Raw genomic sequence first — 12382 nt, 5'->3', positions numbered from 1 at the left:
AGCGCGCCGGCCGGGAGGAGTTAAAAATACAATCTAGCTACGCAAGTTGCACAGTAATAAGCACTGTGCGTAGGGAAATTGTAATTTAACTCCAGCTAGGCACTGTAAAGTGTTGCGACGGGGTGACACCATCAGAGGAGATTAATTCCTGCTTGATGGTGTCAAGGACCACCAACATCTTGTCATGGACCACTGGTTGGCAACTGCTGCTCTAGAGGACACAGAATAAAAACAAAAACAGGGAGGGCAAAAGGACGCGGGCCCTAATCTGAGGGCACCACAGCCTGCAAAACCTTTCTCCCAAAAGCTGGTTAGCAAAAATATGTAAGAAGGACCAATTAGCCGCCTTACAAATCTGCTCCATAGAGGCCTCATTCTTAAAGGCCCATGAAGAGGCCACAGCCCTAGTTGAGTGAGCCGTAATCCTCTGAGGAGGTTTATGTCCCGCTGTCCTCATAGGCCAAGTGGATAATGCTCCTCAACCAAAATGATAGGGAAGTGGAAGAGGCTCTCTGCCCCTTGCGCTTCCCTGAATACACAACAAATAAAGACGAAGTCTGTCTGAACTCTTTTGTAGCCTGAAGATAGAACTTCAAGGCTCGAACCACATCCAAATTATGAAGCAACCTTTCCTTTGAAGAAGAACGGTTAGGACACAAGGAAGGAACTACTATTTCCTGATTAATGTTACGATTCGACACAACCTTGGGAAGAAATCCCAACCAAGTGCGAAAAACAGCCTTATCGGCGTGAAAAACCAGGTGAGGGGGCTCACATTGCAAGGCTGCCAACTCAGAGACTCTTGAGTGTCGATGCAATAGCCAGTAGTAATAGAACCTTCCAGGAAAGATTTTTAATGCCAAGCGAATGCATAGGCTCAAACAGAGCCCTCTACAAAATCTTAAGTACCAAGTTTAAGCTCCAAGGGGGAGCGGAATTTCTAAAGACAGGTCTGTTCCTAGACAGAGCCTGAACAAAGGACTGAATATCAGGAAGCTCTGCAAGCTTCTTGTGTAACAGTACAGATAAAGCAGAAATCTGTCCTTTAAAAGGAGCTAGCTGCAAGTCCCTTCTCCAACCCATCAAGACAGGATCCGGGATACCCTAACCTTATTCCAGGGATATCCACGTTCCTCACACCAGGACAAGTAGGTCCTCCACACCTTATTATAGATGCGACGAGTGACTGGTTTCCTGGCTTGAATGAGAGTATCAATCACTCTCTCAGAAAATCCTCTCTAGGCTAGGACTAAGCGTTCAATCTCCATGCAGTCCACCTCAGAGAATCAAGATTTTGATGTAGAAAGGGACCCTGAACCAGCAGATCTCTGCAACAAGGTAACCTCCATGGAGGAGATGATGACATCTCCACCAGATCCGCAAACCACGTCCTCCGCGGGCATGACAGAGCAATCAGAATAGCCGAAGCTTGCTCCTGCTTGATGCGGGTCACTACTCGAGGTAGAAGTGGCAACGGTGGAAATATGTAGACTAGGTTTAACTCCCAAGGTACCGATAAGGCATCTATCAGCTCTGCCTGGGGATCCCTGGACCGTGAACCGTATCTGGGTAGATTGAAGTTGAGTCTGGATGCCATGAGATCTATCTCCGGCGTCCCCATCTGTTGCAGATCTCTGCAAATCGAGATGGAGAGACCATTCCCCCGAATTAAAGATTGTCTGCTGAGAAAATCCGCTTCCCAGATGTCCACACCTGGAATGTGGATTGCTGATAGCGAACAGTTGTGGGTCTCCGCCCATTCCAGAATCTGAGATACTTCCCTCATGGCTAGGGAGCTTCTCGTTCCCCCTTGATGGTTGATGTAAGCCACAGAGGTTTTGTCCGATTGTAATCTGATGAATCGGGATGACCCCAGGAGGGCCCAAGCCCTCAGTGCATTGAAGATCACTCAAAGTTACAGAATATTGAGGAGAGACTCCTCTCGAGTCCACCTGCCCTGTGCCTTCCTGGCACCCCAAACAGCTCCCCATCCTGAAAGACTTGCATCCGTGGTCACAATCTCCCAAGATGTCCCCTGGGACAGTTGTCCCGGACAGATCCACCAAGAGAGGGATTCCCTTGTTCGATTGTCCAGAGAGATCTGTTGGGATAGATGAGTGATCGCCGTTCCATTGTCTCAACATGCACAACTGAAGAGGTCTGAGATGGAACCTGCGTATGGAATGACATCTATGCTGGATACCATGAGCCCAATCACCTCCATACACCGGGCCACAGATGGCCTTGAGGAGGTCTGAAGGACAAGACAGCTGGACACAATCTTGCAATGTCTCCAATCTGTCAGGAATATCTTTATGGATATGGAATCTATTATTGTACCCAGGAATTCCACACTGTTGCTGGGAACCAGAGAACTCTTTCCTAAGTTTATCTTCCATCCATGAGATCAAAGTAGAAGAAGAGCCCTTGAATGGTCCTCTGTGAGACTGCAGAACGGAGCCTGGACCAGGATGTTGTCCAGATAAGGTGCCACTGCAATACCTCCGGTTATCGCCAACACGAGCAGTGCTTCCAGAACCTTCGTAAAGACTCTTGGGGTAGTCGCCAGGCCGAACGGTAGGGCTACAAACTGGAAGTGTTGGTCCAGAAATGCAAATCTTAGGAACCTGAAGTGATCCTTGTGGATTGGCACGTGAAGGTAAGCATCCTTCAAACCTATTGTAGTCATGAACTGTCCCTCTTGAACTAGGGGCAGAATAGACCTGATCGTCTCCATCTTGAACGATGGGACCGACAGAAACTTGTTTAGGCAGTTTAGGTCTAGAATCGGGCAAAGCATGCCCTCCTTCTTTGGGCCACAAAAAGGTTTGAACAATACCCCAGACCTCTTTCTGCTAGAGGGACTGGAACGATTACTCCGAGAGAGGAGAGATACCTCATGCACTCTAGAAAGGCGTCTCTCTTCCCTGGTCTTGATGATAGGTTTGACAGAAGGAATCTGCCCCTGGGCGGATGAGTCCTGAACCTTATCCTGTAACCCTGGGCGATGACCCAGAATCCAAGGGTCCTGAACGTCTCTTATCCAAGCCTTCATGAAGAGATAGTCTGCCCCCGACGCAATCCAGAGACGGATTGGGGGCTGCCCCTTCATAATGATTTTGCCTTGGCAGGCTTCTTGCTCTGCTTGGCTTTGTTCCAAGATTGAGCTGGCTTCCAAGATCCCTTGGACTGCTCGGTTTTCACGGCAGGTTGCTGGCGTTGGGACTTGTCCGAACGAAAGGGACAAAAAGTTGACCCCTTACACTTATTCTTCTTATCCTGCGGTAGGAAAGCACCCTTGCCTCCCGTGACCGTGGATATAATAGAGTATAGGCCTGGACCAAAAAGAACTTCCCCCTGAAATGGAAGGGATAGAAATCTAGACTTTGAAGTCATGTCAGCAGACCACGACTTTAAGCACAGAGCCCTATGGGCTAGAACAGAAAAACTTGATGTCTTGGCATTCAGGCGAAAAATTTGCATATTTGCATCACAGAAGAATGAATTAGCTACCCTTAAGGCTTTAATTTGTTCCTGAATCTCCTCAAGAGGAGTCTCCACTTCAACCGTAGCTGACAGAGCATCACACCAGCCGCCGCTGCCGGTTGAAAAACTAACCCCGTGAACTGAAACATCTTTCTTAACATGGATTCCAATTTTTATCCATGGGCTCCTTGAACGAAGAGCTATCTTCGAGCAGGATAGTTGTGCTGAGGCACCACCCTGTCCTCGTAAACCCTATCTAGCTTAGGGATCGAAGGTTCTTCTGGCAGTTTTGGTTTCGGTACCTCTAATGTAGCAAGCACCTTTTTCAGCAGAAAGCGCAAATGTTCCATCTAAACTTAAAGTCTGGCTCCTCCACAGCCCGAGGTCTAGATGTCGCTGATTCCGACCCAGAAAGAGTCGTCTTCATCAGTGGATAATCTGTCATACATCCAACGGAGTAGATGACCCCTGGGACAGATAGCTATGTTTCACCTTTTGCTTGTACTTAGCAGGGAGTGGCAAGGCATTGAAGGTCGCAGAAACCGCCGTTTGTAACTGATCAGCGAAATCTGGTGGCCAACGGGCCCCTCCCGTGGGAGGATTAGTAGTGCCCTGGGTAGCTGCATGTGTAATCGGAGATGAATGTAGAGAACGCACCTCGCAGGACAGAGAACCCTCAGAGGCGGACAGCTCAGTTGTACTAAATAATCTTATTCTTTTCAGATATTGCATTTTTATCAAAGCATGTGGAACATAGTTGAGCATGCGGATCAACCGGAACCTCCTCACAATAAACACAGTTATTAGATTTGGTTAAAGAGGGAGTACCCTCTAACATATCAGAGTCCTCCATAGCTTATACCTTTATTACAGACTAAATAGAAATTAAATGGCACCTTTATACACCAATGGCTGCGGCACTCATCACCTCCTATGACCGGGACCACAGAGAAACCGCTTTCTCTCCTGCAACCGCCGGTCAAGAAAGAGGAAGTTAAAGAGGCCACACCCGGTGACATGGAGTGTCATGCAGGACCACCCCTGCACTAAAGAGAAAGACGCCAAAAAAGGCTGCGTCGATATCTCCCTAAAGAAATTTTTTTTTATGCTTACCTGATAAATTTCTTTGACACGATGAGTCCACGGATCATCTAATTACTAATGGGAATATCACTCCTGCACAGCAGGAGGCGGCAAAGAGCACCACAGCAAAGCTGTTAAATATCCCCTCCCTTCCCTCCCACCCCAGTGATTCGACCGAAGTAAAGGAGAGAAAGGAAGTAACAAGGTGCAGAGGTGTCTGAAGTTTATAACATACTAACACCTTGTCTAAAAAACAGGGCGGGCTGTGGACTCATCGTGTCAAGAAATAAATAAAATTTATCAGGTAAGCATAAATTTTGTTTTCTTTCTAATAACACGATGATCCACGGATCATCTAATTACTAATGGGAATCAATACCCAAGCTAGAGTAAACAGATAAGGGAGGGACAAGACAGGGAACCTAAACGGAAGGCACCACTGCTTAAAGAACCTTTCTCCCAAAAGCGGCCTCAGATGAGGCAAGTGTGTCAAATTTATAGAATTTTGAAAAAGTGTGAAGAGGACCAAGTTGCAGCCTTGCAAATCTGTTCCATAGAAGCTTCATTTTTGAATGCCCATGAGGAAGCAACAGCCCTCGTGGAATGAGCTGTAACTCTCTCTGGAGGCTGCTATCCAGCAGATTCATTGGCAAAATGAATGATACTCAGCCACAAAGAAAGAGAAGTAGCCGTAGCTTTCTGTCCCTTACGTTTTCCAGAGAAAACCACAAACAAGGCAGAAGACTGACGAAAATCCTTAGTTGCCTGTAAATAAAATTTGAGTGCATGCACCACGTCCAGATTGTGCAGAAGCCGTTCCTTCTTAGAAGAAGGATTAGGACACAAAGAGGAACAACAATCTCCTGATTAATGTTCCGGTCAGAAACTACTTTAGGGAGAAACCCTAATTTGGTACGTAAAACTACCTTATCCGAAAGAAAAATAAGGTAAGGAGAATCATACTGTAATGCAGAGCTCTGACACTCTACGAGCAGATGAAATAGCAACAAGAAACAAAACTTTCCAAGATAACAACTTAATATCTAAGGAATGCATAGGCTCAAACGGAGCCCCTTGAAGAACCTTAAGAACTAAATTAAGACTCCAGGGAGGAGAAACTGGTTTGAACACAGGCCTGATCCTGACCAAGGCCTGACAAAACGATTGCACGTCTGGTACATACGCCAGACGTCTATGTAACAAAATAGACAAGGCAGATATTTGAACCTTTAGGGAACTTGCCGATAATCCCTTCTCCAAACCTTCTTGGAGAAAGGGCAGAATTCTAGGAATCCTAACTCTACTCCAAGAGTAGCCCTTGGATTCACACCAATATAGATATTTACACCATATATTGTGGTAAATCTTTCTAGTCACAGGTTTACGAGCCTGAATCATGGTCTCTATGACCAATTCCGAAAATCCCCGCTTGGATAAAATTAAGCGTTCAATCTCCAAGCAGTCAGCTTCAGATAAACTAGATTTGGGTGAAGGAAGGGCCCTTGAAGTAGAAGGTCCTTCCTCAATGGAAGTCTCCAAGGTGGAAGAGATGACATGTCCACCAGATCTGCATACCAAATCCTGCGAGGCCAAGCCGGTGCAATGAGGATCACCAACGCCCTCTCCTGCTTAATTCGAGCAATGACCCGAGAAAGAAGAGAGAACGGAGGAAATAAGTATGCAAGACTGAAATTCCAAGGTACCGCCAGGGCGTCTATCAGTACAGCCTGAGGGTCCCTTGACCTCGATCCCTACCTCGGAAGCTTGGCATTCTGCCGAGATGCAATGAGATCCAATTCCGGCTGACCCTATTTGAGAATCAGGCTGGAAAAAAAACTTCCAGATGGAGTTCCCACTACCCCGGGTGAAAAGTCTGTCTACTCAGGAAGTCCGCCTCCAAGTTGCCAATCCTGGGATGTGGATCGCCAACAGACAGCAATTGTGGGTCTTCCAACTGGAACCTGATGAACCGGGCCGAGGCTAACTGGGGCCAGGCCAGAAGAGCATTGAAGATTGCTCTCAGCTCCAGAATGTTTATAGGCAGAACAGACTTCGACCGAGTCCAAGTTCCATGAGACTTTAGAGAGTCCCAGACTGCTCCCCATCCTAGAAGGCTGGCATCTGTTGTCACAATCACCCAAGAGGGTCCGCGAAAGCAGGTTCCCTGGGAGAGATGATCCCGAGACAACCACCAAAGAAGAGAATCCCTTGTCTCCCGCTCCAGCTGTATTAAGAGACAGATCCGCATAATCTCCGTTTCACTGACTGAGCATGTCTAACTGCAGAGGTCTGAGGTGGAAACAGGTGAACAGGATGATGTCCATCGCCGCTACCATCAGACCGATTACCTCCATGCACTGAGCCACTGATGGCCGAGGAGAGGACTGAAGCGCTAGGCAAGAATCAAAAATCTTTGATTTCCTGACTTCTGTCAGAAAAATCTTCATTGATAAGGAATCTATTATGGTTCCCAAGAAAATTACTCTCATATTTGGAACTAATGAACTCTTCCAAATTTACCTTCCATCCGTCAGATCACAAGAAAGATAACATTTCTGTGTGGAATCTTGGTTGTTGAAGGGATGGCGCCTGGACCAGAATGTCGTCCAGATAAGGCGCCACTGCAATGCCCCGCAATCGGAGCACCGACAACAGGGATCCCAGAACCTTTGAGAAAATTCTGGGAGCTGTGGCAAGGCCGAATGGAAGAGCCACGAACTGGAAGTGTTTGTCTAGAAATGCAAACCTTAGAAACTTGTGATGGTCCCTGCGGATGGTAACATGCAGGTACGCATCCTTTAAATCCACAGTAGTCATAAATTGACCCTCTTGGATCAAAGGAAGAATGGAACGAATAGTTTCCATCTTGAAGGACGGTACTCTGAGGAATTTGTTTAGACTCTTGAGATCTAAAATTCACGCCTGAGTGAAGAAGGAAAGTCTGCCCCCCACAAGATCCGGTCCCAGATCGGGGGCAGGCCCTTCATGCTGTCTTTGATTCAATAGCAGGCTTTTTGGATTATTTTCCCTTGTTCCAAGACTGATTGGGTCTCCAGGAAGGTTTGGAGAGGAAGTGGAAGGATTTCCCTTGAAATTTCGAAAGGAACGAAAATTACTCTGACGTCCCATTTTGTTTCTCTTATCCTGGGGAGGAAATGGCCCTTTCCTCCCGTAATGTCAGAAATTATTTCCGTCAAACCCGGTCCAAACAAGGTCTTTCCCTTGTAAGGAATCGCCAAAAGTTTAGACTTAGATAAAACGTCCACTGACCAAGATTTTAGCCATAAAGCTCTGCAGCCTAGCACAGCAAAACCTGAAATCTTTGCTCCCAGTTTAATAACCTGTAGTGAAGCATCCGTAATAAAGGAATTGGCCAACTTAAGGGCCTTTATCCTATCCTGGATCTCTTCAAGGGGAGTGTCTGTCCTAATAGAATCAGACAACGCATCAAACCAGTATGCAGCCACACTAGTGACGGTAGCAATGCACACTGCAGGTTGCCATTGTAAACCCTGAGGTACACACATCATCTTAAGTAACCCTCTAATTTTTTGTCCATAGGATTCTTAAAAGCACAACTATCCTCTATGGGAATAGTAGTTCTCTTGGCCAGAGTGGAAATTGCTCCTTCCACCTTGGGTACTGTTTGCCAAGACTCCTTAAAAGAGTACGGTATGGGAAACATCTTTTTAAATATAGGGGATGGAGAAAAAGGGATACCCGGTCTCTCCCATTCCTTAGCAATGATCTCAGTAGCTCGATCTGCTACAGGGAAAACCTCCACCAAGGAAGGTACATCAAAACATTTGTTTAGCTTACTGGATTTCTTGGGATTAACTACGACCATAGTGTCGCTGTCGTCCAATGTAGCTAAAACCTCCTTGAGTAACAGACGGAGGTGTTCTAGCTTAAACCTGAAAGATACAACTTCAGTATCAGCAGGAGGGATGACACTGTCAGAATCTGAGATTTCACCCTCAGATGCTACCGAAGTATCCTCCTCCTCAGGCTTCTGGGAGGCGGCGTTCGAAATAGCGACAACTGCATCAGTAACCTCGCTAATTGAATGTTTATTTTTTCTCTTGCGTTTTCCCTGCAACATGGGAAAAGCAGAAAACTCATCAGAAACTGCAGAAGACATGAGGGAAGCAATGTCTTGCAACGTAACTCCAGGAGGAGTTGGAGGGGATGCGCAGGGCACTGCATGTGTGGACGGTAAAATTTGGAATGCTTGAGGAGAAGGCTGCGGCATATATTGAACATTGTCATTAGATTCCTGAACAGCATCCACCTTAGAAAATGTTGGCTCAGAAAAAAGTTTATCCCTATAATTTAAAGTTCTCTCAATACATGAGGAACAGAAAGGGATTGGTGGTTCCACATTGGCATCAAAACATAAAGAACAATTGACATTTTGCAAAGCCTCTTGGTCCATTCTGACTCACAATGAATCAAACTATCAGATAAAAAGATCACATTTTTTAATAAAAATTAAAAACAGAAAAACGTTACTGTCACTTTAAATTTTAAACCGTAACTTATTTTTTATATGCAGAGGCGCCTAAATAACTAAACAATACTGCAGATCACCTCTACACCTCAGCTTACTTTGCTGGGGTGCCTACCTGCCCTGCTAACACCGGACCTTCCTGTGCAGAAGCCGTTCCCTCTAGCAAAAGATCTGGACTCGGAAGCAGTTATAGAAAACCGGTCTCCGGTCCTAGAAACGCATGCTTTTAGAAAAACATGCGTATTCGAAATTTAGACTGTACTCTTTTTCCCTCCAGTCACTAGGAAATGAGGGAAAAATGGCGCGCAACACACATTGCCGCCCCTTATAGCTCCGGCCATCTTGGGGGCGTCTCAGAAAAAAACCTCCCGGTCGGCATCTTGATTCTAAAGTAAAACCACCGGGAGCAGTGAAAACCACCTAAAACCCAGAGCCTATATCACTCCACAGCCCCAGTGCCTGCATCCAAGCTGTCTACATAATGTCTCCTTATTCATAGGAGAATTTATGTTTTTTTGCAATAAAGTGCCCTAACGTTTACTGAGTCCTTTATATATGTGTCCCATCTTTTGTAAATAAAGTGCCCAAACTTTTTCTGAGTCCTTTCTTTATTATCCCAGAAAAATTAAAGTCGGCACTTACCTCATAGATCTGCCTGACAGCAAGGCAGATCACCAGGTTTAAGAGGTCCTCTCCCTCACATGGACCTGTGGAAAAAGAGATAAAGGCTGAGTAATTTTGCTCAGGCTTTCAGAGTTAGGCATCATCAGTATATTGGAGGTGCAGTGAGAATTATGTCCCACAAGATCCCATTGCTCTAAAGCCACCACTGCTCTACTGAAGAGACTGATATGGACTATGGCTACACCCTAGGACAAAGCAGCACAATCTTGCACTAGTTAGAAAAGATTCTTCAAGCAAGATTTTATTATTTTTTAACACCTAACTTTACCACTTCCTTGCTCTAACATAGGCAAAGAGAATGACTGGAGTGGGAGGGAAGGGAGGTGATATTTAACAGCTTTGCTGTGGTGCTCTTTGCTGCCTCCTGCCAGGCAGGAGTGATATTCCCATTAGTAATTAGATGATCGGTGGACTCATCATGTCATTAGAAAGAAAACTGACTGTTCACACATTGACAGGGCCTTATCTCACATGTCACAGCATTAAACACAATAAAGAATATTATGCATAAATTCCCCTCTGTTCAATAACTCCCTTTCCGAGGATATTAACCCTTGATTCTATACAGATAAAAGGAGACACACTGTGACCCTGTCTTCTTGCGTTATCATATGTGTATAAATGAAACGATCTTACCAGAATCTATGCCGTGGAACAGGAACACGGCCTTTAAAGTGTGACAGGGTAGTCGCATCACTCCTGATATGGACTTGAGAACAGAAAGCAGGCAGCGAAACTCGTCAACGCTGATTGCTTATGGAGCTGTTAATTTGAGTCGGGATGGTTTTGCAGAAAGTCTCTCCCTGCATCTCCAGGACTCTAACTTTCATCCATGCTCTCACTGAGAGGCTGACAGGACTACTTAAAACTCCAGTGCCATTCCGAAGAGTACTACCCTCCATAAGAGACAAAATAAATTGACACTTCTCTGCCAACCTCCTGGGATGAAAAGCAAAGAATGACTGGGGGATGAGGGGAGTGGGAGTAGTATTTAAGCCTTTGGTTGGGGTGTCTTTGCCTCCTCCTGGTGGCCAGGTTCTGAATTCCCAAAAGTAATGAATGCAGCTGTGGACTCTTTCTATTTATGAAGAAAATAGGGAGGTAAAAACAGTTAAAGAACCACTGAGCACAGTAGATTATCATGATCAATAAACACATAATAAAGAGACAATGCAAAACCACTTAGTTTGTATTTCAAATGAGATTTTTTTTCTGAAAAATGTCAGTTACATTTTTCTTCCTAATGCATCATGTGAGTCATTAGCCAATTACAAAATGGATATACATATATTCTGTAAATCTTGCACATGCTCAGTAGATGGTTTCCAAGAAACTCTGCATATCAAACTATTGTTCACATGTAGATAATGGAAGTGAATTGGAAAGTGGTTTAAGCGGTGTCTGAATCATGAAAGCTTAATTTTGACTTGACTGTTCCTTTAAGGCAGGTAGAGGTAGTAGACAGGCATTGCGACCTGGATAACTTTCCTACTTAAAGCAGTCTCAGAAGAGGCAAGCGTGCCAAAATGGTTAAATTTGGTAAAGGTATAAAAAGATGACCAAGTAGGTGTCGTGCACATTTGTTCAAAGGAAGCTTTATTTCTAAAAACCCAAAAAGTGGCAACTACTCTGGTAGAATGAGCAGTAATTAATTCCGGCGGAGACTTTCCCGCAACTAGATACGCTACCTGAATCAAAGCCAGATTATGAGTAAAGCGCAAAATTGCGCTTTTGCAAAGTGCAATATTTCCGCTCCACACGTAATACCAGCGCATGCAATTGAAGTGGCCTGCAATGCGAACGCAACCTCGCATTTGCATTGCATTAACCCCTTAATGACCACAATGTACCCTGTATGCCACTGGTCGTTAAGGGTTTTTTCAGGACATAATAGCACAAGCCTAGCAAGAACACGCTATTAATGCACTCCCTCCAGCAGACTTTGTGGAATAGAGCAGTCTCAACGCTGGTGGCAAGACCGCGCTATAAAACAATCAAGTCCCAAAAAAAGGCCAGTGACATACAGGGTATGTCGCTGGTCCTTAAGGGGTTAAAGTTTTGCGATAGAGCATGCTTCCATAGGCTTCAATGGGAGCCTTGTTTTCATGCCGTCAGATACTGCAGAACTAGCACAGCAAAGGGGGCAAGTCGCGCAACAATGGGCAGCAGATTGTAAATATACATATATATTTATGTGTGTATATACACATGTACATAAAGAATATACATATATATTTATGTGTGTATATACACATGCACATAAAGAATATACATATATATTTATGTGTTAATGTGTGTATATACACATGTATAAAGAATATACATATATATTTATGTGTTAATGTGTGTATATACACATGTACATAAAGAATATACATATATATTTATGTGTTAATGTGTGTATATACACATGTACATAAAGAATATACATATATATTTATGTGTGTATATACACATGTACATAAATAATATACATATATATTTATGTGTGTATATACACATGCACATAAAGAATATACATATATATTTATGTGTTAATGTGTGTATATACACATGTATAAAGAATATACATATATATTTATGTGTTAATGTGTGTATATACACATGTACATAAAGAAT

Source organism: Bombina bombina, chromosome 10, assembly GCF_027579735.1.
Source record: "Bombina bombina isolate aBomBom1 chromosome 10, aBomBom1.pri, whole genome shotgun sequence".
Taxonomy (NCBI): domain Eukaryota; kingdom Metazoa; phylum Chordata; class Amphibia; order Anura; family Bombinatoridae; genus Bombina; species Bombina bombina.
This window is presented reverse-complemented; position numbering follows the sequence as displayed.